This window comes from Triticum urartu, chromosome 4A (genome assembly GCF_056163025.1).
Source record: "Triticum urartu cultivar PI428250 chromosome 4A, HENAU_Tu73, whole genome shotgun sequence".
Classification (NCBI taxonomy): domain Eukaryota; kingdom Viridiplantae; phylum Streptophyta; class Magnoliopsida; order Poales; family Poaceae; genus Triticum; species Triticum urartu.
This window is the reverse complement of record NC_141876.1, coordinates 464,824,327-464,849,288: the sequence shown is the minus strand read 5'-3', so window position 1 is coordinate 464,849,288 and position 24,962 is coordinate 464,824,327.

Sequence of the window (24,962 nt, the reverse complement as noted above, 5' to 3'; positions counted from 1 at the left end):
GAAGACGCCTCTGGTTGAAACACTTGTTGGCATAGTGACCCTTCTGTTGGCACTTGTTGCACGTCACCTCTGAAAGTGGACGGTGGTACGGAGCACTCGATCTTAGATCTTGAGACGAAGTCTTGTTCTGAAAGCCCGGGTTGGGTGGGTGGGAAATCCACTGCCACCTTTGCTCTTCTGCTGATACGGCTGACGGAACGGAGGAGGAGGAAGCCAATACTTCTGCTGCTTGGCCACTTGAGTAGAGGAAGAAGGAGTAACATCTCTGACTCGCTTCTTGGAAGCATCACACCTCAGTTGAGCGCCCTCTTGCTTCAACGCCATGTTGTAGAACTCATCATACCTCAAGGGTTCAAAGAGGACAAGAGCTAGCTGGATTTCTTCTCTGAGACCACCCCTGAACTGGTATATCATGCTTTTCTCATCAGGTACGTGCTGCTTGGCAAAGCGGGCGAGCTTCTGGAACAACTTGTTGTAGTCATAGACAGACAAAGAGCCTTGCTTCAGGTTGCGGAATTCCTCGCACTTGCTTTCAACCACACTCTGAGGGATATGGTGAGCTCTGAAATCTTGACGGAATTCATCCCAAGTGATAACACGTCCACCTCTGGAGTCCTTGTACTGCTGGAACCATTCTGCAGCTTGATCTTTGAGTTGGAAGGAAGCGAACTTGACAAAGTCCTCAGGCCTGACGTTACTGCACTCGAAATGCTTGCACAGATCCACAAGCCAATCGTCAGCATCGGTTGCCTCAACACAATTGCTGAAAGTCTTTGGCCCGTTAGCAAGGAACTGGTTGAGTGTAGCAGAGTGATTCTGATAGTTGCCTTGGTTCCCTTGGTTGCCTTGATTGCGCTCTTGAAGAATTTGCATGATCAACTGTGTGTTTGCATTGGTTGCGGCCATCACAGCTTGCCATGCCTCCGGAGGAGGTGGAGGTGGCGGCGGATCAGGATTCGGAGTCGTGCGCGTTGGAGGAGCCATCCTGAAGAGGTTGACATCCATTAGCACATTGATAGATAAATATTGAAGCTGAATCCAACGGAATGAAAATTGCAACATATAGTCTTCACATCCGACAAAATGAACGAATGCATTCCTCTTGGAATGGTCACATATCCATAAATTGAGAAGCCACTTAGAATTTAGGTAGTGAAATAAATCAACAAGGTATGGATCAAGAACGAATAATCGATAAGAAATCCCAATCTCAAACCAATATCCGTGGAAGAAGAACTAGAGCTACAAGAATTCCCACCTATGAAACTCCCGAACATTTCCGGTTATGCAATCAGGTGTTGGGGATACAGGGGAAGCATAATATCTCACCCAAATCTAGCAAATCCTACATCCAGCTGTATCCATCCTTCAACACATAACCGAGAAAAACTTCGGAAACCATCTAACTCAACCTTCGAAAAGCATCCGTTATACAAGTTATGGCGATACTCCCGAACTCCCGCCCCAGTACTGGGTGGCATCGAGGTTATCTCACCAACGAACTGCATAAAAGAGATTTTCGATGTCAGCGTACTAAACTCAGGTATTCCAGAATTCCAACGATAAAATTATGACGACAACACCTCAGAGCTCAACTCCCCGGGACACTTCCACAAAACCCCTGACAGGAGGCACCAAGACAATGTTCTCATCATAAAACCATCGGAATGATTCCAAGATACCCGCGTGATCCTAAAATTTTTTTTAGTGAAATTTGAGAAGAGAAGAGTCAAAACTCTACGTCAGGATGCCTTACCAGAGCGATGAGGAGACTGGGAAGTAAAAAGAATTCCTAACTCTCCGATATATAATTCCTAAATGACTCAAAACATTTTTTCTAGACACAACTCGGCCGCTAATAACGATCAAGCAATGGGGCTCCTAAGTTCGGGGAAGGCTCTGATACCAACTTGTAACACCCTCGATGCGACTATAGCTCCCACGTGTCGAGGCACGACTTAGAGACATAATCGCATTGAAGGCATATGTCGCAAGTAAGGTAATCTTTACAACATCCCATGTAATATAATAATAAAGGGGAGATAACATAGTTGGCTTACACTCGCCACGTCAGTCAAGGTACATAAATAACATTACAGCATCCAAACACTCATGGCCCGACTACGGCGCCAAAATAAAAGATAACCCAACATGCGACACGGTCCCGATCACCCCCAACTGGGCACCACTACTGATCATCAGGAAAGGAAACATAGTAACGTTGAGAGTCCTTGTCGAACTCCCACTTGAGCTCGAGCGCGTCACCTGGAGCGGAATCATCAGGCCCTGCATCTGGTGTAATAATAATCTATGAGCCACAGGGACTCAGCAATCTCGCACCATCGCGATCAAGACTATTTAAGCTTATAGGTAAGGCAAGGTAAATGTAAGTGGAGCTGCAGCAAGCGACTAGCATATATGGTGGCTAACCAGTTCGCAAAAGAGAGTGAGAAGAGGAGGCAAAGCGCGAGCGAGAAACTAGAGAGCATCCTGCGCAAGCATTACTCCAACACCGTGTCCACCTCCCGGACTCCGCCGAGAAGAGGCCATCACGGTAACGCACCCAGTTGATTCATTTTAATTAAGTTAAGGTTCAAGTTATCTACAACCGGACATTAACAAATTCCCATCTGCCCATAACCGCGGGCACGGCTTTCGAAAGTTCAAATCCCTGTAGGGGATTCCCAACTTAGCCCATGACAAGCTCTCACGGTCAACGAAGCAATAGACCTCCTCCCGATACATTCCGATCAGACTCGGTACCTCGGTTCTTCAAGACACTTCGACAGGTTAAAACAAGACCAGCAACACGGCCCGAATGTGCCGACAAATCCAGATAGGAGCTGCACATATCTCGTTCTCAGGGCACACTCAGATGAGACATCCTATGAGTAAAACCAACCCTCAAGTTACCCTAAGGTGGCCCCACAGTCTACTCGGTTCGGACCAACACTCAGAGGAGCACTGGCCCGGGGGGGGGGGGGGGGGGTTTAAATAAGATGACCCTCGGGCTCCGGAAACCCAAGGGAAAAAGAGGCTAGGTGGAAAATGGTAAAACCAAGGTTGGGCATTGCTGGAAAAGCTTTAACCAAGGCGAACTATCAAGGGGTTCCCATTATAACCCAACCGCGTAAGGAACGCAAAATCCGGGAACATAACACCGATATGACGGAAACTAGGGCGCCAAGAGTGGAACAAAACACTAGGCGAGAGGCCGAGCCTTCCACCCTTTACCAAGTATATAGATGCATTAAGATAACAAGATAATATAATGATATCCCAACAAGTAAATAAATGTTCCAACAAGGAACGGCCTCCAATCTTCACCTGCAACTAGCAACGCTATAAGAGGGGCTGAGCAAAGCGGTAACATAGCCAATCAACGATTTGCTAGGACAAGGTGGGTTAGAGGTTTGACATGGCAATTTGGGAGGCTTGAAAGCAAGTGGTAGGCATCGTAGCATTGGCATAGCAAAAGAGCGAGCATCTAGCATAGCAAAGATAGTAGTGATTTCGAGGGTATGATCATCTTGCCTACAAAGTTGTCAGAGTTGACTAGATCCTCGAAAGCAAACTCAACGGGCTCCTCGTAAGCGAACTCGTCTCCCGGCTCAACCCAAACAAGACAAACAAGCAATAAGGACACAATCAACCACGTGCAAAGCACAAACAACATGATGTAAGGATGGTATGCTATGCGGGATGCGATGCGGGATGCATATGCAAGATCTGACAAGGAATGCGTGACCCTGGCCTCAACTTGGAAATGCAAGTGTGCCACTAGAAAGATGAGATTAAATCACTTGAAAACGATATAAATAACGCCGGAATCGGAGTTACGGTTTGGAAATGGCAAGCAAAACAAATATGACACCGGTCTGCGATTTACAGCAAGTAGCCATCTAAATGCAAAGAGATGAACATGCTACAGCACTCAAACATGACAACAAAATACATGGCAGGGATGCATTCATGATTCTTAACAAAAGTCTAGCACTGAGCTACGGCCAATTCATCCATTAACAGGTTCAAAAAATCATGGCAAAAATGCATATGGTAAACAGATTTCAGACTTGGTGAAATTAACACTTGTCTGGAATTTCAGATCACATAGCACTCTTCGGAGCAACAAAACTACATGCTAAAGGACCTGAACATGGAAAAGTAAAGCATGGAATGGAGCTACTCAAATAGCTTAACAAAAGTCCCTTAGTGACCTTGAACCAAAAGGGATCAGAAAATACAATTGCAAGCATGTGAACATGGCAAAAACATAATCACTTCTCAGACTTAGTGAAAACTGGAGCATGCTAAAAACAGATATCAAGTAGGCATGTTTACGAGCTCGATGCACTCACTACGGAGCAAGTCATGACAAGCTAAGCATACACCCATCAAGAATACACAAAATGCAAGCTAGACATGGCAAGAACAATAGCATAGCATGCACGGATCAACTACAACATCATCGGCAAAATCACTAACAAGTAGACAATCTGCCCAGATTTACGAAGTAGCAAAAGTAGAGCCCGATTGACTCAAGCTAGGGTGCTCCATAATTGCAAACAAAAGACATGGATGGATAGAGCACTACAAGATTGACAAAACATCCTTACTGATCATCCTCAAAAGAGGCACGGATCACTCGGAAACAACAAGAACATATGGCCATATGAGATAAATAGGTCAAGGACTTGGTGGAATTACTGAGTCCCTGAAATCAGCATTACCAAGTGCACCACTTTGCAAGGTTGCACTAGTCACCACACACATCACAAAAATACATGGGTTGCACCTCTGAAAGATGGCAAAACCCTTAACAAAACATATGTAGAGCTCATGGGCATAACATGCACACAATAATCATGGCAAAAATGACAAATATCTAAATGGAGCAGCAGATCTGACAATTATTCCCAGTAGCCCTCTTCTAACAGCATTTCGGGCATCAAGATGAACTCAAATGAAAATGATGCAGTGGAATGAAATGATGTACTCTCTGAGATGAACATTTTGATATGCCATATGCCCAAAACGGAGTTACGGATGCAAAGTTACGATGCGATGAACATGGCAAGATAATTAGGGTTTCGGGGAAAAAGTCAACCGAGAAAATATCTCAGATCTGGATCTGGCCGGGCGCGGAAAACGAGGATCGCCGGATTTCATGCCGGAGATGAACAGGACGGCGGCCGGCGTGTTCGGGGTCGCCGGATCCGGCCTCGGGCCGCGGGAAGGCGACGGCGGCGAGTAGTGAGGGCGGCGGCGAGGTCGGGCGTGGTGGCGGAGGTGGCCGGCGACGAGCTTGGACAGTGGCGGGGCGGCGGAGCAGCGGCGTGCGGCGGCGAGGCGCGGGCGGCGGGGCGGAGCGGGCGACGGCGTCGGGGAAGGAGGCGCGGGCGGCGGAGCGGAGCCTCTGGCCCGGATCGGCGGCGGGAGGGCCGGCCTCGGGCCCGCGGGCCGCGTCGGTGCGGGACGGCGAGGTGGGGCGCACCGGCGCCACGTGGCGGGGCGTGATAGGCTGGGCAGCGGTGGCTGGACGAAACGGACACGTCCGGCCCGAGCGGACGCGTCCGGCGGCGAGAGGTGGAGGACGACTAGGGTTTTACCCGTGATTCCGAATGGGGGAGATATTTATAGGCATAGAGGGAGCTAGGAGAGTCCAAATGAGGTGCGGTTTTCGGCCACGCGATCGTGATCCAATGCTCTAGATGATGGAGAGGGTTTTGGTGGGTTTTGGGCCAAAATGGAGGGGTGTTGGGCTGCAACACACACGAGGCCTTTTCGGTCCCTCGGTTAACCGTTGGAGTATCAAACGAAGTCCAAATGGTACGAAACTTGACAGGCGGTCTACCGGTAGTAAACCAAGGCCACTTGGCAAGTCTCGGTCCAATCCGGAAATGTTTAATCCCCACACAGGAAAGAAAGGTAGAAATGACCACCGGAGGAGAACGAAGCGCCGGAATGCTAAACGAACAACGGGGAAAATGCTCGAATGCATGAGATGAACACGTATGCAATGCAATGCACATGATGACATGATATGAGATGCATGACAACGACAACAACACACGGAGACAAAAACCCGAACCCGAGAAAATAAAAATAACTTAACGCCGGAAACTGCAAGAGTTGGAGTACAAATTGGGAAAGTCATATCCGGGGTGTTACAACACTCCACCACTACGAAAGGATATCGTCCTGAGATCTAGGACTGAAAGAACGCCAGGTACTCAGGACGGAGGTGATCCTCGCGTTCCCAAGTAGCTTCACGGTCGGAATGGTGTGACCACTTGACTTTGAGGAATTTGATTGACTTATTGCGAGTCTTGCGTTCAGTCTCTTCAAGAATAGCAACGGGGTGCTCACGATAGGAAAGATCTTGGAGCTCAAATTTCCTGAGTACTACCCGTTTTGCAAAATAGTCCCTAGAGTTCATGCATTTAATATCTCACAAATGGTGCATCGGATTAAAACAATTTAAATATGTAAAATGCTTAGAATTTCATATAGTTTCATAATATGTCATTTTCACCCATGTTTAAGATGTTTAAAATGATGTTTGTTTAAATTTGTGTTTCATATTATCTTGTTATCTTAATGCATCTGTATACTTGGTAAAGGGTGGAAGGCTCGGCCTCTCGCCTAGTGTTTTGTTCCACTCTTGCCGCCCTAGTTTCCGTCATATCGGTGTTATGTTCCCGGATTTTGTGTTCCTTACGCGGTTGGGTTATAATGGGAACCCCCTGATAGTTCGCCTTGATTAAAGCTTTTCCAGCAATACCCAACCTTGGTTTTACCATTTGCCACCTAGCCTCTTTTTCCCATGGGTTTTCGGAGCCCGAGGGTCATCTTATTTAATCCCCCCCGGGCCAGTGCTCCTCTGAGTGTTGGTCCAAACCGAGTAGACTGCGGGGCCACCTCAGGGCAACTTGAGGGTTGGTTTTACTTGTAGGATGTCTCATCTGAGTGTGCCCTGAGAACGAGATATGTGCAGCTCCTATCGGGATTTGTCGGCACATTCGGGCGGTGTTGCTAGTCTTGTTTTAACCTGTCGAAGTGTCTGGAAGAACCGAGGTACCGAGTCTAATCGGAACGTCTCGGGAGGAGGTCTATTCCTTCGTTGACCGTGAGAGCTTGTCATGGGCTAAGTTGGGACTCCCCTGCAGGGATTTGAACTTTCGAATGCCGTGCACGCGGTTATGGGCAGATGGGAATTTGTTAATGTCTGGTTGTAGATAACTTGAACCTTAACTTAATTAAAATGAATCAACTAAGTGTGTTACCATGATGGCCTCTTCTCGGCGGAGTCCGGGAGGTGGACACGGTGTTGGAGTAATGCTTGCGCAGGTTGCCCTCTAGTTTCTCGCTCGCGCTTTGCCTCCTCTTCTTGCTCTCTTTTGCGAATAGGTTAGCCACCATATATGCTAGTCGCTTGCTGCAGCTCCACTTATATTTACCTTGCCTTACCTATAAGCTTAAATAGTCTTGATCGCGAGGGTGCGAGATTGCTGAGTCCCTGTGGCTCACAGATTACTATTACACCAGATGCAGGGCCTGATGATTCCGCTCCAGGTGACGCACTCGATCTCAAGTGGGAGTTCGACGAGGACTCTCAATGTTACTATGTTTCCTTTCCTGATGATCAGTAGTGGTGCCCGGTTGGGGGTGATCGGGACCGTGTCGCATGTTGGGTTATCTTTTATTTTGGCGCCGTAGTCGGGCCATGAGTGTTTGGTTGATGTAACTGTTATTTATGTACCTTGATTGACGTGGCGAGTGTAAGCCAACTATGTTATCTCCCCTTTATTATTATATTACATGGGATGTTGTAAAGATTACCTTACTTGCAACATATGCCTTCAATGCGATTATGTCTCTAAGTCGTGCCTCGACACGTGGGAGCTATAGTCGCATCGAGGGTGTTACAAGTTGGTATCAGGGCCTTCCCCAACCTTTGGAGCCCCATTGCTTGATCGTTATTAGCGGCTGAGTTGTGTCCAGAAAAAATGTTTTGAGTCATTTAGGAATTATATATCGAAGAGTTAGGAATTCTTTTTACTTCCCAGTCTCCTCATCGCTCTGGTAAGGCATCTTGATGTAGAGTTTTGACTCTTCTCTTCTCAAATTTCACTAAAAAAAATTTAGGTTCACGCGGGTATCTTGGAATCGTACCGATGGTTTTATGATGAGAACATTGTCTTGGTGCCTCCTGTCAGGGATTTTGTGGAAGTGTCCCGGGGAGTTGAGCTCTGAGGTGTTGTCGTCATAATTTTATCATTGCAGTTCTGGAATACCTGAGTTTAGTACGCCGACATTAAAAATCTCTTTTATGCATTTTGTTGGTGAGATAACCTCGACGCCACCCAGTACTGGGGCGGGAGTTCGGGAGTATTGCCATAACTTGTATAACAGATGCTTTTCGAAGGTTGAGTTAGATGGTTTCCGAAGTTTTTCTCGGTTATGTGCTGAAGGATGGATACAGCTGGATGTAGGATTTGCTAGATTTGGGTGAGATATTATGCTTCCCCTGTATCCCCAACACCTGATTGCATAACCGGAAAGGTTCGGGAGTTTCATAGGTGGGAATTCTTGTAGCTCTAGTTCTTCTTCCACGGATATTGGTTTGAGATTGGGATTTCTTACCGATTATTCGTTCTTGATCCGTACCTTGTTGATTTATTTCTCTACCTAAATTCTAAGTGGCTTCTCAATTTATGGATATGTGACCATTTCAAGAGGAATGCATTCATTCATTTTGTTCGGATGTGAAGACTATATGTTGCAATTTTCATTCCGTTGGATTCAGCTTCAATATTTGTCTATCAATGTGCTAATGGATGTCAACCTCTTCAGGATGGCTCCTCCAACGCGCACGACTCCGAATCCTGATCCGCCACCACCTCCACCTCTTCCGGAGGCATGGCAAGCTGTGATGGCCGCAACCAATGCAAACACACAGTTGATCATGCAAATTCTTCAAGAGCGCAATCAAGGCAACCAAGGGAACCAAGGCAACAATCAGAATGACTCTGCTACACTCAACCAGTTCCTTGCTAACGGGCCTAAGACATTCAGCAAATGTGTTGAGGCAACCGATGCTGACGATTGGCTTGTGGATCTGTGTAAGCATTTCGAGTGCAGTAACGTCAGGCCTGAGGACTTTGTCAAGTTTGCTTCCTTCCAACTCAAAGATCAAGCTGCAGAATGGTTCCAGCAGTACAAGGACTCCAGAGGTGGACGTGTTATCACTTGGGATGAATTTTGTCAAGATTTCAGAGCTCACCATATCCCTCAGAGCGTGGTTGAAAGCAAGCGTGAGGAATTCCGCAACCTGAAGCAAGGCTCTTTGTCTATCTATGACTACAACAAGTTGTTCCAGAAGCTCGCCCGCTTTGCCAAGCAGGACATACCTGATGAGAAGAGCATGATATACCAGTTCAGGGGTGGTCTCAGAGAAGAAATCCAGCTAGCTCTTGTCCTCTTTGAACCCTTGAGGTACGATGAGTTCTACAACATGGCGTTGAAGCAAGAGGCCGCTCAACTGAGGTGTGATGCTTCCAAGAAGCGAGTCAGAGATGTTACTCCTTCTTCCTCTACTCAAGTGGCCAAGCAGCAGAAGTATTGGCTTCCTCCTCCTCCGTTCCGTCAGCCGTATCAGCAGAAGAGCAAAGGTGGCAGTGGATCTTCCCACCCACCCAACCCGGGCTTTCAGAACAAGACTTCGTCTCAAGCTCTAAGATCGAGTGCTCCGTACCACCGTCCGCTTTCAGAGGTGACGTGCAACAAGTGCCAACAGAAGGGTCACTATGCCAACAAGTGTTTCAACCAGAGGCGTCTTCCTCCTCCTCCTCCTGTCAGATCGGCAAGTACAGCTGTGGTCAAGCATAACCCCAAGCACGCCAAGGTCAACTTGATGAATGCAGCTCAGGCAGAGGATTCATCAGATGTCATTATGGGTAACCTTCCTGTTAACGATGTTCCCGCAAAAGTACTTTTTGATACTGGTGCATCGCATTCTTTCTTGTCATGCCCGTTTGCATCGAAGCACAATGTTGGTACGGAGATCATGCCCAAAGTCATGCAAGTTGTTTCTCCCGGCAAGCTTTTGACTTCTAGTTTGGTTGCTCCCGATATCTCTATCACGTTGGGCGACTACAAGTTTCTTTCTTCTCCGGTGGTTCTTGGCAACTCGGATATTGATCTTATTCTCGGAATGGATTGGCTTTCTAAGCACAAGGCACATCTTGATTGTGCTGCAAGGCAGATTCAATTGACTCATTCGTCTAAGGATGTAATTGTCTTTGCCGCTCGTGATGATGCAATCCGTCTGTTTTCTCTGAATGATAAGGGTGAACTGGATGCTATCTCGCAAATTCCAGTCGTTTGCGAATATCAAGACGTCTTTCCAGAAGAGCTTCCAGGAATGCCTCCGCACCGGCCAGTTGAATTCGTCATTGATCTTGAGCCTGGCACGGAACCTGTGTGCAAGTGTCCTTACAAGCTCGGACCTGAAGAGTTGAAGGAGCTGAAGAAGCAGCTCGATATTCAAGAGAGAATGGGTCTCATCCGGCCTAGTTCTTCTCCGTGGGGTTGTGGTGTTCTTTTTGTGAAGAAAAAGGATGAAACGGACCGACTTTGTGTTGATTACCGTCCATTGAACAAGAAGACCATCAAGAACAAATACCCACTTCCCAACATCAATGAGCTGTTCGAACAACTCAAAGGTGCTCAAGTATTCTCCAAGCTTGATCTCCGTATGGGTTATCATCAGATTTGAATCCGCGAGCAAGATATTCCCAAGACGGCTTTCAGGACAAGCTATGGTTCATATGAATACACTGTCATGTCTTTTGGCCTTGTCAACGCTCCTCCGACTTTCTCTCGCATGATGAACTTCATCTTCAACGCCTACACCAATGACTTTGTTTTGGTCTATCTCGATGACATTCTGGTTTTCTCGAAGAACAAGGAAGATCATGCCAAGCACTTGCGTTTGGTACTCGATAAGCTCAGGGAACATCAGTTCTACGCCAAGTTCTCCAAGTGTGAATTTTGGCTCGATGAGCTTCTTTATCTTGGTCATATCATCTCTGCCAAGGGCATTGCGGTGAATCCTGAGAAGGTGTCTGCAATTGTGAATTGGTAACCTCCTCAGAACGTGAAGCAACTCCGTAGCTTCCTCGGTCTCGCAAGCTACTATCGAAGATTCGTTGAAAACTTTTCTAAGATCGCGAAGCCTCTCTCTAATCTTCTCCAGAAGCACGTCAAGTACGTTTGGTCTCCGGAGTGTGACATTGCTTTCAACACTTTGAAAGAGAAATTGATCACTGCTCCAGTTCTGACTCCGCCTGATGAATCCAAACCGTACGAGGTCTTTTGTGATGCCTCTCTCCAAGGTCTTGGCACAGTATTGATGCAAGAGAAGAAAGTTGTTGCTTATACCTCTCGCCAATTGAAGCCCAATGAGAAGAACTACCCCACTCATGATCTCGAGTTGGCGGCAGTTGTGCACGCTCTTTTGACTTGGAGACGTCTCTGATTGGGAAGAAAAGTGGACATTTTCACTGATCACAAGAGTCTCAAGTACATCTTCACTCAGCCTAATCTCAACCTCAGGCAAACTCGATGGGTCGAAATGATTCAAGAGTATAATCCGAGTATCGAGTATACTCCAAGCAAGGCCAATGTGATTGCTGACGCATTGAGCCGAAAGGCTTATTGCAACAGTCTGATTCTCAAGCCTTATCAATCCGAGCTTTGTGAAGCTTTCCGCAAACTTAATCTGCAAGTTGTTCCTCAAGGTTTCCTCGCCAACCTTCAAGTCTCTCCTACCTTGGAAGACCAGATTCGCCAAGCCCAGCTTCTTGATGCTATGGTGAAAAAGGTGAAGATTGGGATTGCCAAGAGTCAACCCAAGTACAAGTGCTACCGTCTTGATGACAAGGACACTCTCTTCTTCGAGGATCGTATTGTTGTACCCAAAGGTGACCTCCGTAAAGTGATCATGAACGAGGCTCACAATTCCCTCCTCTCCATCCACCCTGGAAGTACGAAGATGTATCAGGACCTCAAGCAGGCTTATTGGTGGACTCGAATGAAGCGCGAAATCGCTCAATTCGTGAATGAATGTGATGTCTGCAGAAGAGTGAAGGCAGAACACCAAAGGCCAGCTGGTCTCGTCCAACCTCTTGCCATTCCAGAATGGAAGTTTGACCACATTGAAATGGACTTCGTGACTGGGCTTCCAAAGTCCAAGCGTGGCAATGATGCTATATTCGTTGTCATCGACAAATTCACCAAAGTGGCTCACTTCGTGCCTATCAAAGAGTCAATCACTGCAGCTCAATTGGCGGAACTCTATACCTCTCGGATTGTCTCTCTGCACGGTATTCCACAAGTGATCTGTTCCGACTGTGGCAGCATCTTTACCTCCATTTTTTGGGATTCTTTTCAGAAGGCCATGGGCACCAACATCCGCCTCAGTACAGCTTTCCATCCTCAAACTAGCGGTCAAGTCGAGCGTGTCAACCAGATTCTTGAAGATATGCTCAGGGCTTGTGTGATCTCCTTCGGCATGAAGTGGGAGGATTGTCTTCCTTATGCTGAATTCTCCTACAACAACAGTTTTCTAGCAAGTTCGGGCAAGGCCCCATTTGAAATTCTTTATGGCAGGAAGTGTCGTACCCCTCTCAACTGGTCTGAAACCGGTGAACGTCAGTTTCTCTGAAATGACTTAATCACAGAGGCAGAGGAAATGTGCAAAGTCATTCAAGATAACCTCAAAGCAGCCCAATCCCGTCAGAAGAGCTACTATGATAGTTAGTACCGTGCTTTGGCTTTCGAGATCGGAGATCATGTTTACCTCTGCATCTCTCCTATGAAAGGTACTCGTCGCTTCGGTATCAAAGGGAAGCTTGCCCCCAGATACGTGGGACGTTTCAAGATTGTCAGCAAGAGAAGCGATCTCGCCTATCAACTCAAGCTTCCTTCAAACTTTGCAAATGTTCATGACGTGTTCCATGTCTCTCATCTTCGAAAGTGCTTCAAGACTCCTGACTGCACCGTCAACTTCGAGGACATTGAGCTCCAAGAAGATCTTTCCTATCGTGAGCACCCAGTTGCTATTCCTGAAGAGACTGAACACAAGACTCGCAATAAGTCAATCAAATTCCTCAAAGTCAAGTGGTCACACCATTCCGACCGTGAATCTACATGGGAACGCGAGGATCACCTCCGTTCTGAGTACCCGGCGTTCTTTCAGTCCTAGATCTCGGGACGAGATCCTTTCGTAGTGGGGGAGTGTTGTAACACCCCGGATATGACTTTCCCAATTTGTACTCCAACTCTTGCAGTTTCCGGCATTAAGTTATTTTTATTTTCTCGGGTTCGGGTTTTTGTCTCCGTGTGTTGTTGTCGTTGTCATGCATCTCATATCATGTCATCATGTGCATTGCATTGCATACGTGTTCATCTCATGCATTCGAGCATTTTCCCCGTTGTCCGTTTTGCATTCCGACGCTTCGTTCTCCTCCGGTGGTCATTTCTACCTTTCTTTCGTGTGTGGGGATTAAACAATTCCGGATTGGACTGAGACTTGCCAACCGGCCTTGGTTTACTACCGGTAGACCGCCTGTCATGTTTCGTACCATTTGGACTTCGTTTGATACTCCAACGGTTAACCGAGGGACCGAAAAGGCCTCGTGTGTGTTGCAGCCCAGCACCCCTCCATTTTGGCCCAAAACCCACCAAAACCCTCTCCATCATCTAGAGCGTTCGATCACGATCGCGTGGCCGAAAACCGCACCTCATTTGGACTCTCCTAGCTCCCTCTATGCCTATAAATATCTCCCCCATTCGGAATCACGGGTAAAACCCTAGTCGTCTTCCACCTCTCGCCGCCGGACGCGTCCGCTCGGGCCGGACGTGTCCGTTTTCCGCTGCTCGGCCTATCACGCCCCGCCACGTGGCGCCGGCGCTCCCCACCTCGCCGTCCCGCACCGACGCGGCCCGCGGGCCCGAGGCCGACCCTCCCGCCGCCGATCCGGGCCAGAGGCTCCGCTCCGCCGCCCGCACCTCCTTCCCCGACGCCGTCGCCCGCTCCGCCCTGCCGCCCGCGCCTCGCCGCCGCACGCCGCTGCTCCGCCGCCCCGCCACTGTCCAAGCTCGTCGCCGGCCACCTCCGCCACCACGCCCGACCTCGCCGCCGCCCTCACTACTCGCCGCCGTCGCCTCCCCGCGGCCCGAGGCCGGATCCGGCGACCCCGAACACGCCGGCCGCCGTCCTCTTCATCTCTGGCGTGAAATCCGGCGATCCTCGTTTTCCGCGCCCGGCCAGATCCAGATCTGAGATATTTTCTCGGTTGACTTTTGCCTCGAAACCCTAATTATCTTGCCATGTTCATCGCATCGTAACTTTGCATCCGTAGCTCCGTTTTGGGCATATAGCATATCAAAATGTTCATCTCAAAGAGTACATCATTTCATTCCATTGCATCATTTTCATTTGAGTTCATCTTGATGCCCGAAATGCTGTTAGAATAGGGCTACTTGGGATAATTGTCAGATCTGCTGCTCCATTTAGATACTTGTCATTTTTTGCCATGATTATTGTGTGCTATATCCTTGGTTAGCACAACCTTGCAAAGTGGTGCACTTGGTAATGCTGATTTCAGGGACTTAGTAATTCCACTAAGTCCTTGACCTGTTTATCTAATATGACCATATGTTCTTGTTGTTTCCGAGTGATCCGTGCCTCTTTCGAGGATGATCAGTAAGGATGTTTTGTTAATCTTGTAGTGCTATATCCATCCATGTCTTTCTTTTCAATTATGGAGCACCCTAGCTTGAGTCAATCGAGTTCTACTTTTGCTACTTTGTGAATCTGGGCAGATTGTCTACTTGTTAGCGATTTTGCCGATGATGTTGTAGTTGAACCGTGCATGCTATGCTATTGTTCTTGCCATGTCTAGCTTGCATTTTGTGTATTCTTGATGGGTGTATGCTTAGCTTGTCATGACTTGCTCCGTAGTGAGTGCATCGAGCTCGTAAACATACCTACTTGATATCTGTTTTCAGCATGCTCCAGTTTTCACTAAGTCTGAGAACTGATTATGTTTTTGCCATGTTCACATGCTTGCAATTGTATTTTCTGATCCCTTTTGGCTCAAGGTCACTAAGGGACTTTTGTTAAGCTCTTTGAGTAGCTCCATGCCATGCTTTACTTTGCCATGTTCAGGTCCTGTAGCATGTAGTTTTGTTGCTCCGAAGAGTGCTATCAGATCTGAAATTCCAGACAAGTGTTAATTTCACCAAGTCTGAAATCTGTTTACCATATGCATTTTTGCCATGATTGTTTGAACCTGTTAGTGGATGAATTGGCCGTAGCTCAGTGCTAGACTTTTGTTAAGCATCATGAATTCATCCCTGCCATGTATTTTGTTGTCATGTTTGAGAGCTATAGCATGTTCATCTCATTGCATTTAGATGGCTACTTGCTGTAAATCGCAGACCGGTGTCATATTTGTTTTGCTTGCCATTTCCAAACCGTAACTCCGATTTCGGCGTTCTTTATATAGTTTTCAAGCGATTTCATCTCATCTTTCCAGTGGCACACTGTTGAGGCCAGGGTCACGCATTCCTTGTCATATCTTGCATATGCTTCCCGCATCGTATCCCGCATAGCATACCGTCCTTACATCATGTTGTTTGAGCTTTGCATGTGGTTGATTGTGTCCTTGTTGCTTGTTTGTCTTGTTTGGGTAGAGTCGGGAGACGAGTTCGCTAACGAGGAGCCCATTGAGTTTGCTTTCAAGGATCCAGTCAACTCTGACAACTTTGCAGGCAAGATGATCATACCCTCGAAATCACTACTATCTTTGCTTTGCTAGATGCTCGCTCTTTTGCTATGCCAATGCTACGATGCCTACCACTTGCTTTCAAGCCTCCCAAATTGCCATGTCAAACCTCTAACCCACCTTGTCCTAGCAAACCGTTGATTGGCTATGTTACCGCTTTTCTCAGCCCCTCTTATAGCGTTGCTAGTTGCAGGTGAAGATTGGAGGCCGTTCCTTGTTGAAACTTTTATATACTTGTTGGGATATCATTATATTGCCATGTTATCTTAATGCATCTATATACTTGGTAAAGGGTGGAAGGCTCGGCCTCTCGCCTAGTGTTTTGTTCCACTCTTGCCGCCCTAGTTTCCATCATATCGGTGTTATGTTCCCGGATTTTGTGTTCCTTACGCGGTTGGGTTATAATGGGAACCCCCTGATAGTTCGCCTTGATTAAAGCTTTTCCAGCAATACCCAACCTTGGTTTTACCATTTGCCACCTAGCCTCTTTTTCCCTTGGGTTTTCGGAGCCCGAGGGTCATCTTATTTAAACCCCCCCGGGCCAGTGCTCCTCTGAGTGTTGGTCCAAACCGAGTAGACTGCGGGGCCACCTCAGGGCAACTTGAGGGTTGGTTTTACTCGTAGGATGTCTCATCTGAGTGTGCCCTGAGAACGAGATATGTGCAGCTCCTATCGGGATTTGTCGGCACATTCGGGCGGTGTTGCTGGTCTTGTTTTAACCTGTCGAAGTGTTTTGAAGAACCGAGGTACCGAGTCTAATCGGAACGTCTCGGGAGGAGGTCTATTCCTTCGTTGACCGTGAAAAGCTTGTCATGGGCTAAGTTGGGACTCCCCTGCAGGGATTTGAACTTTCGAAAGCCGTGCACGCGGTTATGGGCAGATGGGAATTTGTTAATGTCCGGTTGTAGATAACTTGAACCTTAACTTAATTAAAATGAATCAACTGAGTGTGTTACCGTGATGGCCTCTTCTCGGCAGAGTCCGGGAGGTGGACACGGTGTTGGAGTAATGCTTGCGCAGGTTGCCCTCTAGTTTCTCGCTCGCGCTTTGCCTCCTCTTCTCGCTCTCTTTTGCGAATAGGTTAGCCACCATATATGCTAGTCGCTTGCTGCAGCTCCACTTATATTTACCTTGCCTTACCTATAAGCTTAAATAGTCTTGATCGCGAGGGTGCGAGATTGCTGAGTCCCTGTGGCTCACAGATTACTATTACACCAGATGCAGGGCCTGATGATTCCGCTCCAGGTGACGCACTCGATCTCAAGTGGGAGTTCGACGAGGACTCTCAACGTTACTATGTTTCCTTTCCTGATGATCAGTAGTGGTGCCCGGTTGGGGGTGATCGGGACCGTGTCGCATGTTGGGTTATCTTTTATTTTGGCGCCGTAGTCGGGCCATGAGTGTTTGGTTGATGTAACTGTTATTTATGCACCTTGATTGACGTGGCGAGTGTAAGCCAACTATGTTATCTCCCCTTTATTATTATATTACATGGGATGTTGTAAAGATTACCTTACTTGCAACATATGCCTTCAATTCGATTATGTCTCTAAGTCGTGCCTCGACACGTGGGAGCTATAGTCGCATCGAGGGTGTTACAAGTTGGTATCAGGGCCTTCCCCAACCTCTGGAGCCCCATTGCTTGATCGTTATTAGCGGCCGAGTTGTGTCCAGAAAAAATGTTTTGAGTCATTTAGGAATTATATATCGGAGAGTTAGGAATTCTTTTTACTTCCCAGTCTCCTCATCGCTCTGGTAAGGCATCTTGATGTAGAGTTTTGACTCTTCTCTTCTCAAATTTCACTAAAAAAAATTTAGGTTCACGCGGGTATCTTGGAATCGTTCCGATGGTTTTATGATGAGAACATTGTCTTGGTGCCTCCTGTCAGGGGTTTTGTGGAAGTGTCCCGGGGAGTTGAGCTCTGAGGTGTTGTCGTCATAATTTTATCATTGCAGTTCTGGAATACCTGAGTTTAGTACGCCGACATTAAAAATCTCTTTTATGCATTTCGTTGGTGAGATAACCTCGACGCCACCCAGTACTGGGGCGGGAGTTCGGGAGTATCGCCATAACTTGTATAACGGATGCTTTTCGAAGGTTGAGTTAGATGGTTTCCGAAGTTTTTCTCGGTTATGTGTTGAAGGATGGATACAGCTGGATGTAGGATTTGCTAGATTTGGGTGAGATATTATGCTTCCCCTGTATCCCCAACACCTGATTGCATAACCGGAAAGGTTCGGGAGTTTCATAGGTGGGAATTCTTGTAGCTCTAGTTCTTCTTCCACGGATATTGGTTTGAGATTGGGATTTCTTACCGATTATTCGTTCTTGATCCGTACCTTGTTGATTTATTTCTCTACCTAAATTCTAAGTGGCTTCCCAATTTATGGATATGTGACCATTTCAAGAGGAATGCATTCGTTCATTTTGTTCGGATGTGAAGACTATATGTTGCAATTTTCATTCCGTTGGATTTAGCTTCAATATTTGTCTATCAATGTGCTAATGGATGTCAACCTCTTCAGGATGGCTCCTCCAACGCGCACGACTCCGAATCCTGATCCCCCACCACCTCCACCTCCTCCGGAGGCATGGCAAGCTGTGATGGCCGCAACCAATGCAAACACACAGTTGATCATGCAAATTCTTCAAGAGCGCAATCAAGGCAACCAAGGGAACCAAGGCAACTATCAGAATGACTCTGCTACACTCAACCAGTTCCTTACTAACGGGCCTAAGACTTTCAGCAATTGTGTTGAGGCAACTGATGCTGACGATTGGCTTGTGGATCTGTGTAAGCATTTCAAGTGCAGTAACGTCAGGCCTGAGGACTTTGTCAAGTTCGCTTCCTTCCAACTCAAAGATCAAGCTGCAGAATGGTTCTAGCAGTACAAGGACTCCAGAGGTGGACGTGTTATCACTTGGGATGAATTCTGTCAAGATTTCAGAGCTCACCATATCCCTCAGAGCATGGTTGAAAGCAAGCGTGAGGAATTCCGCAACCTGAAGCAAGGCTCTTTGTCTGTCTATGACTACAACAAGTTGTTCCAGAAGCTCGCCCGCTTTGCCAAGCAGGACGTACCTGATGAGAAGAGCATGATATACCAGTTCAGGTGTGGTCTCAGAGAAGAAATCCAGCTAGCTCTTGTCCTCTTTGAACCCTTGAGGTACGATGAGTTCTACAACATGGCGTTGAAGCAAGAGGCCGCTCAACTAAGGTGTGATGCTTCCAAGAAGTGAGTCAGAGATGTTACTCCTTCTTCCTCTACTCAAGTGGCCAAGCAGCAGAAGTATTGGCTTCCTCCTCCTCCGTTCCGTCAGCCGTATCAGCAGAAGAGCAAAGGTGGCAGTGGATTTCCCACCCACCCAACCCGGGCTTTCAGAACAAGACTTCGTCTCAAGCTCTAAGATCGAGTGCTCCGTACCACCGTCCACTTTCAGAGGTGACGTGCAACAAGTGCCAACAGAAGGGTCACTATGCCAACAAGTGTTTCAACCAGAGGCGTCTTCCTCCTCCTCCTCCTGTCAGATCGGCAAGTACAGCTGTGGTCAAGCATAACCCCAAGCACGCCAAGGTCAACTTGATGAATGCAGCTCAGGCAGAGGATTCATCAGATGTCATTATGGGTAACCTTCCTGTTAACGATGTTCCCGCAAAAGTACTTTTTGATACTGGTGCATCGCATTCTTTCTTGTCATGCCCGTTTGCATCGAAGCACAATGTTGGTACTGAGATCATGCCCAAAGTCATGCAAGTTGTTTCTCCCGGCAAGCTTTTGACTTCTAGTTTGGTTTCTCCCGATATCTCTATCACGTTGGGCGACTACAAGTTTCTTTCTTCTCCGGTGGTTCTTGGCAACTCGGATATTGATCTTATTCTCGGAATGGATTGGCTTTCTAAGCACAAGGCACATCTTGATTGTGCTGCAAGGCAGATTCAATTGACTCATTCGTCTAAGGATGTAATTGTCTTTGCCGCTCGTGATGATACAATCCATTTGTTTTCTCTAAATGATAAGGGTGAACTGGATGCTATCTCGCAAATTCCAGTCGTTTGCGAATATCAAGACGTCTTTCCAGAAGAGCTTCCAGGAATGCCTCCGCACCGGCCAGTTGAATTCGTCATTGATCTTGAGCCTGGCATGGAACCTGTGTGCAAGCGTCCTTACAAGCTCGGACCTGAAGAGTTGAAGGAGCTGAAGAAGCAGCTCGATATTCAAGAGAGAATGGGTCTCATCCGGCCTAGTTCTTCTCCGTGGGGTTGTGGTGTTCTTTTTGTGAAGAAGAAGGATGAAACGGACCGACTTTGTGTTGATTACCGTCCATTGAACAAGAAGACCATCAAGAACAAATACCCACTTCACAACATCAATGAGTTGTTCGAACAACTCAAAGGTGCTCAAGTATTCTCCAAGCTTGATCTCCGTATGGGTTATCATCAGATTTGAATCCGTGAGCAAGATATTCCCAAGACGGCTTTCAGGGCAAGCTATGGTTCATATGAATACACTGTCATGTCTTTTGGCCTCGTCAACGCTCCTCCGACTTTCTCTCGCATGATGAACTTCATCTTCAACGCCTACACCAATGACTTTGTTTTGGTCTATCTCGATGACATTCTGGTTTTCTCGAAGAACAAGGAAGATCATGCCAAGCACTTGCGTTTGGTACTCGATAAGCTCAGGGAACATCAGTTCTACGCCAAGTTCTCCAAGTGTGAATTTTGGATCGATGAGCTTCTTTATCTTGGTCATATCATCTCTGCCAAGGGCATTGCGGTGAATCCTGAGAAGGTGTCTGCAATTGTGAATTGGTAACCTCCTCAGAACGTGAAGCAACTCCGTAGCTTCCTCGGTCTCGCAAGCTACTATCGAAGATTCGTTGAAAACTTTTCTAAGATCACGAAGCCTCTCTCTAATCTTCTCCAGAAGCACGTCAAGTACGTTTGGTCTCCGGAGTGTGACATTGCTTTCAACACTTTGAAAGAGAAATTGATCACTGCTCCAGTTCTGACTCCGCCTGATGAATCCAAACCGTATGAGGTCTTTTGTGATGCCTCTCTCCAAGGTCTTGGCGCAGTATTGATGCAAGAGAAGAAAGTTGTTGCTTATACCTCTCGCCAATTGAAGCCCAATGAGAAGAACTACCCCACTCATGATCTCGAGTTGGCGGCAGTTGTGCACGCTCTTTTGACTTGGAGACGTCTCTGATTGGGAAGAAAAGTGGACATTTTCACTGATCACAAGAGTCTCAAGTACATCTTCACTCAGCCTAATCTCAACCTCAGGAAAACTCGATGGGTTGAAATGATTCAAGAGTATAATCCGAGTATCGAGTATACTCCAAGCAAGGCCAATGTGATTGCTGACGCATTGAGCCGAAAGGCTTATTGCAACAGTCTGATTCTCAAGCCTTATCAACCCGAGCTTTGTGAAGCTTTCCGCAAACTTAATCTGCAAGTTGTTCCTCAAGGTTTCCTCGCCAACCTTCAAGTCTCTCCTACCTTGGAAGACCAGATTCGCCAAGCCCAGCTTCTTGATGCTATGGTGAAAAAGGTGAAGATTGGGATTGCCAAGAGTCAACCCAAGTACAAGTGCTACCGTCTTGATGACAAGGACACTCTCTTCTTCGAGGATCGTATTGTTGTACCCAAAGGTGACCTCCGTAAAGTGATCATGAATGAGGCTCACAATTCCCTCCTCTCCATCCACCCTGGAAGTACGAAGATGTATCAGGACCTCAAGCAGGCTTATTGGTGGACTCGAATGAAGCGCGAAATCGCTCAATTCGTGAATGAATGTGATGTCTGCAGAAGAGTGAAGGCAGAACACCAAAGGCCAGCTGGTCTCCTCCAACCTCTTGCCATTCCAGAATGGAAGTTTGACCACATTGAAATGGACTTCGTGACTTGGTTTCCAAAGTCCAAGCGTAGCAATGATGCTATATTCGTTGTCATCGACAAACTCACCAAAGTGGCTCACTTCCTACCTATCAAAGAGTCAATCACTGCAGCTCAATTGGCGGAACTCTATACCTCTCAGATTGTCACTCTGCACGGTATTCGACAAGTGATCTCTTCAGACCTTGGCAGCATTTTTACCTCCAAGTTTTGGGATTCTTTTCAGAAGGCCATGGGCACCAACATCCATTTCAGCACAGCTTTCCATCCTCAAACTAGCGGTCAAGTCGAGCGTGTCAACCAGATTCTTGAAGATATGCTCAGGGCTTGTGTGATCTCCTTCGGCATGAAGTGGGAGGATTGTCTTCCTTATGCTGAATTCTCCTACAACAACAGTTTTCAAGCAAGTTCGGGCAAGGCCCCATTTGAAATTCTGTATGGCAGGAAGTGCCGTACCCCTCTCAACTGGTCTGAAACCGGTGAACGTCAGCTTCTCGGAAATGACTTAATCATAGAGGCAGAGGAAATGTGCAAAGTCATTCGAGATAACCTCAAAGCAGCCCAATCCCGTCAAAAGAGCTACTATGATAGTAAGCACCGTGATTTGGCTTTCGAGATCGAAGATCATGTTTACCTCTGCGTCTCTCCTATGAAAGGTACTCGTCGCTTCGGTATCAAAGGGAAGCTTGCCCCCAGATACGTGGGACGTTTCAAGATTGTCAGCAAGAGAAGCGATCTCGCCTATCAACTCGAGCTTCCTTCAAACTTTGCAAATGTTCATGACGTGTTCCATGTCTCTCAGCTTCGAAAGTGCTTCAAGACTCCTGACCGCACCGTCAACTTCGAGGACATTGAGCTCCAAGAAGATATTTCCTATCGTGAGCACCCAGTTGCTATTCTTGAAGAGACTGAACGCAAGACTCGCAATAAGTCAATCAAATTCCTCAAAGTCAAGTGGTCACACCATTCCGACCGTGAATCTACCTGGGAACGCGAGGATCACCTCCGTTCTGAGTACCCGACGTTCTTTCAGTCCTAGATCTCGGAACAAGATCCTTTCGTAGTGGTGGAGTGTTGTAACACCCCGGATATGACTTTCCTAATTTGTACTCCAACTCTTGCAGTTTCCGGCGTTAAGTTATTTTTATTTTCTCGGGTTCAGGTTTTTGTCTCCGTGTGTTGTTGTCGTTGTCATGCATCTCATATCATGTCATCATGTGCACTGCATTGCATACATGTTCATCTCATGCATTCGAGCATCTTCCCCGTTGTCCGTTTAGCATTCCGGCGCTTCGTTCTCCTCCGATGGTCATTTCTACCTTTCTTTCATGTGTGGGGATTAAACATTTCCGGATTGGACCGAAACTTGCCAAGCGGCCTTGGTTTACTACAGGTAGACCGCCTGTCATGTTTCGTACCATTTGGACTTCGTTTGATACTCCAACGGTTAACCGAGGGACCGAAAAGGCCTCGTGTGTGTTGCAGCCCAACACCCCTCCATTTTGGACCAAAACCCACCAAAACCCTCTCCATCATCTAGAGCGTTCGATCACGATCGCGTGGCCGAAAACCACACCTCATTTGGACTCTTCTAGCTCCCTCTATGCCTATAAATAGCTCCCCCATTCGGAATCACGGGTAAAACCCTAGTCGTCTTCCACCTCTCGCCGACGGACGCGTCCGCTCGGGCCGGATGTGTCCGTTTCGTCCGTCCACCGCTGCCCGGCCTATCACGCCCCATCACGTGGCGCCGGCGCGCCCCACCTCGCCGTCCCGCACCGACGCGGCCCGCGGGCCCGAGGCCGGCCCCCGCGCCTCCTTCCCCGACGCCGTCGCCCGCTCCGCCCCGCCGCCCGCGCCTCGCCGCCGCACGCCGCTGCTCCGCCGCCCCGCCGCCGTCCAAGCTCGTCGCCGGCCAGCTCCGCCACCACGCCCGACCTCGCCGCCGCCCTCACTAGCCGTCGTCGCCTCCCCGCGGCCCGAGGCCGGATCCGGCGACCCCGAACACGCCGGCCGCCGTCCTCTTCATCTCCGGCGTGAAATCCGGCAATCCTCATTTTCCGCGCCCGGCCAGATCCAGATCTGAGATATTTTCTCGGTTGACTTTTGCCCCGAAACCCTAATTATCTTGCCATGTTCATCGCATCGTAACTTTGCATCCGTAGCTCCGTTTTGGGCATATAGCAAATCAAAATGTTCATCTCAGAGAGTACATAATTTCATTCCATTGCATGATTTTAATTTGAGTTCACCTTGATGCCCGAAATGCTGTTAGAAGAGGGCTACTTGGGATAATTGTCAGATCTGCTGCTCCATTTAGATATTTGTCATTTTTGCCATGATTATTGTGTGCATGTTATGCCCATGAGATCTACATATGTTTTGTTAAGGGTTTTGCCATCTCTCCAGAGTTGCAACCCATGTATTTTTGTGATGTGTGTGGTTGTTAGCACAACCTTGCAAAGTGGTGCACTTGGTAATGCTGATTTCAGGGACTTAGTAATTCCACTAAGTCCTTGACCTGTTTATCTCATATGACCATATGTTCTTGTTGTTTCCGAGTAATCCGTGCCTCTTTTGAGGCTGATCAGTAAGGATGTTTTTATAATCTTGTAGTGCTCTATCCATCCATGTCTTTGTTTGCAATTATGGAGCACCCTAGCTTGAGTCAATAGAGCTCTACTTTTGCTACTTCGTAAATCTGGGCAGATTGTCTACTTGTTAGCGATTTTGCCGATGATGTTGTAGTTGATCCGGGCATGCTATGCTATTGTTCTTGCCATGTCTAGCTTGCATTTTGTGTATTCTTGATGGGTGTATGCTTATCTTGTCATGACCTTCTCCGTAGTAAGTGCATCGAGCTCGTAAACATGCCTACTTGATATCTGTTTTCAGCATGCTCCAGTTTTCACTAAGTCTGAGAACTGATTATGTCTTTGCCATGTTCACATGCTTGCAATTGTATTTTCTGATCCCTTTTGGCTCAAGGTCACTAAGGGACTTTTGTTAAGCTCTTTGAGTAGCTCCATGCCATTCTTTACTTTTCCATGTTCCGGTCTTTAGCATGTAGTTTTGTTGCTCCGAAGAGTGCTATCTGATCTGAAATTCCAGACAAGTGTTAATTTCACTAAGTCTGAAATCTGTTTACCATATGCATTTTTGCCATGATTATTTGAACCTGTTAATGGATGAATTGGCCGTAGCT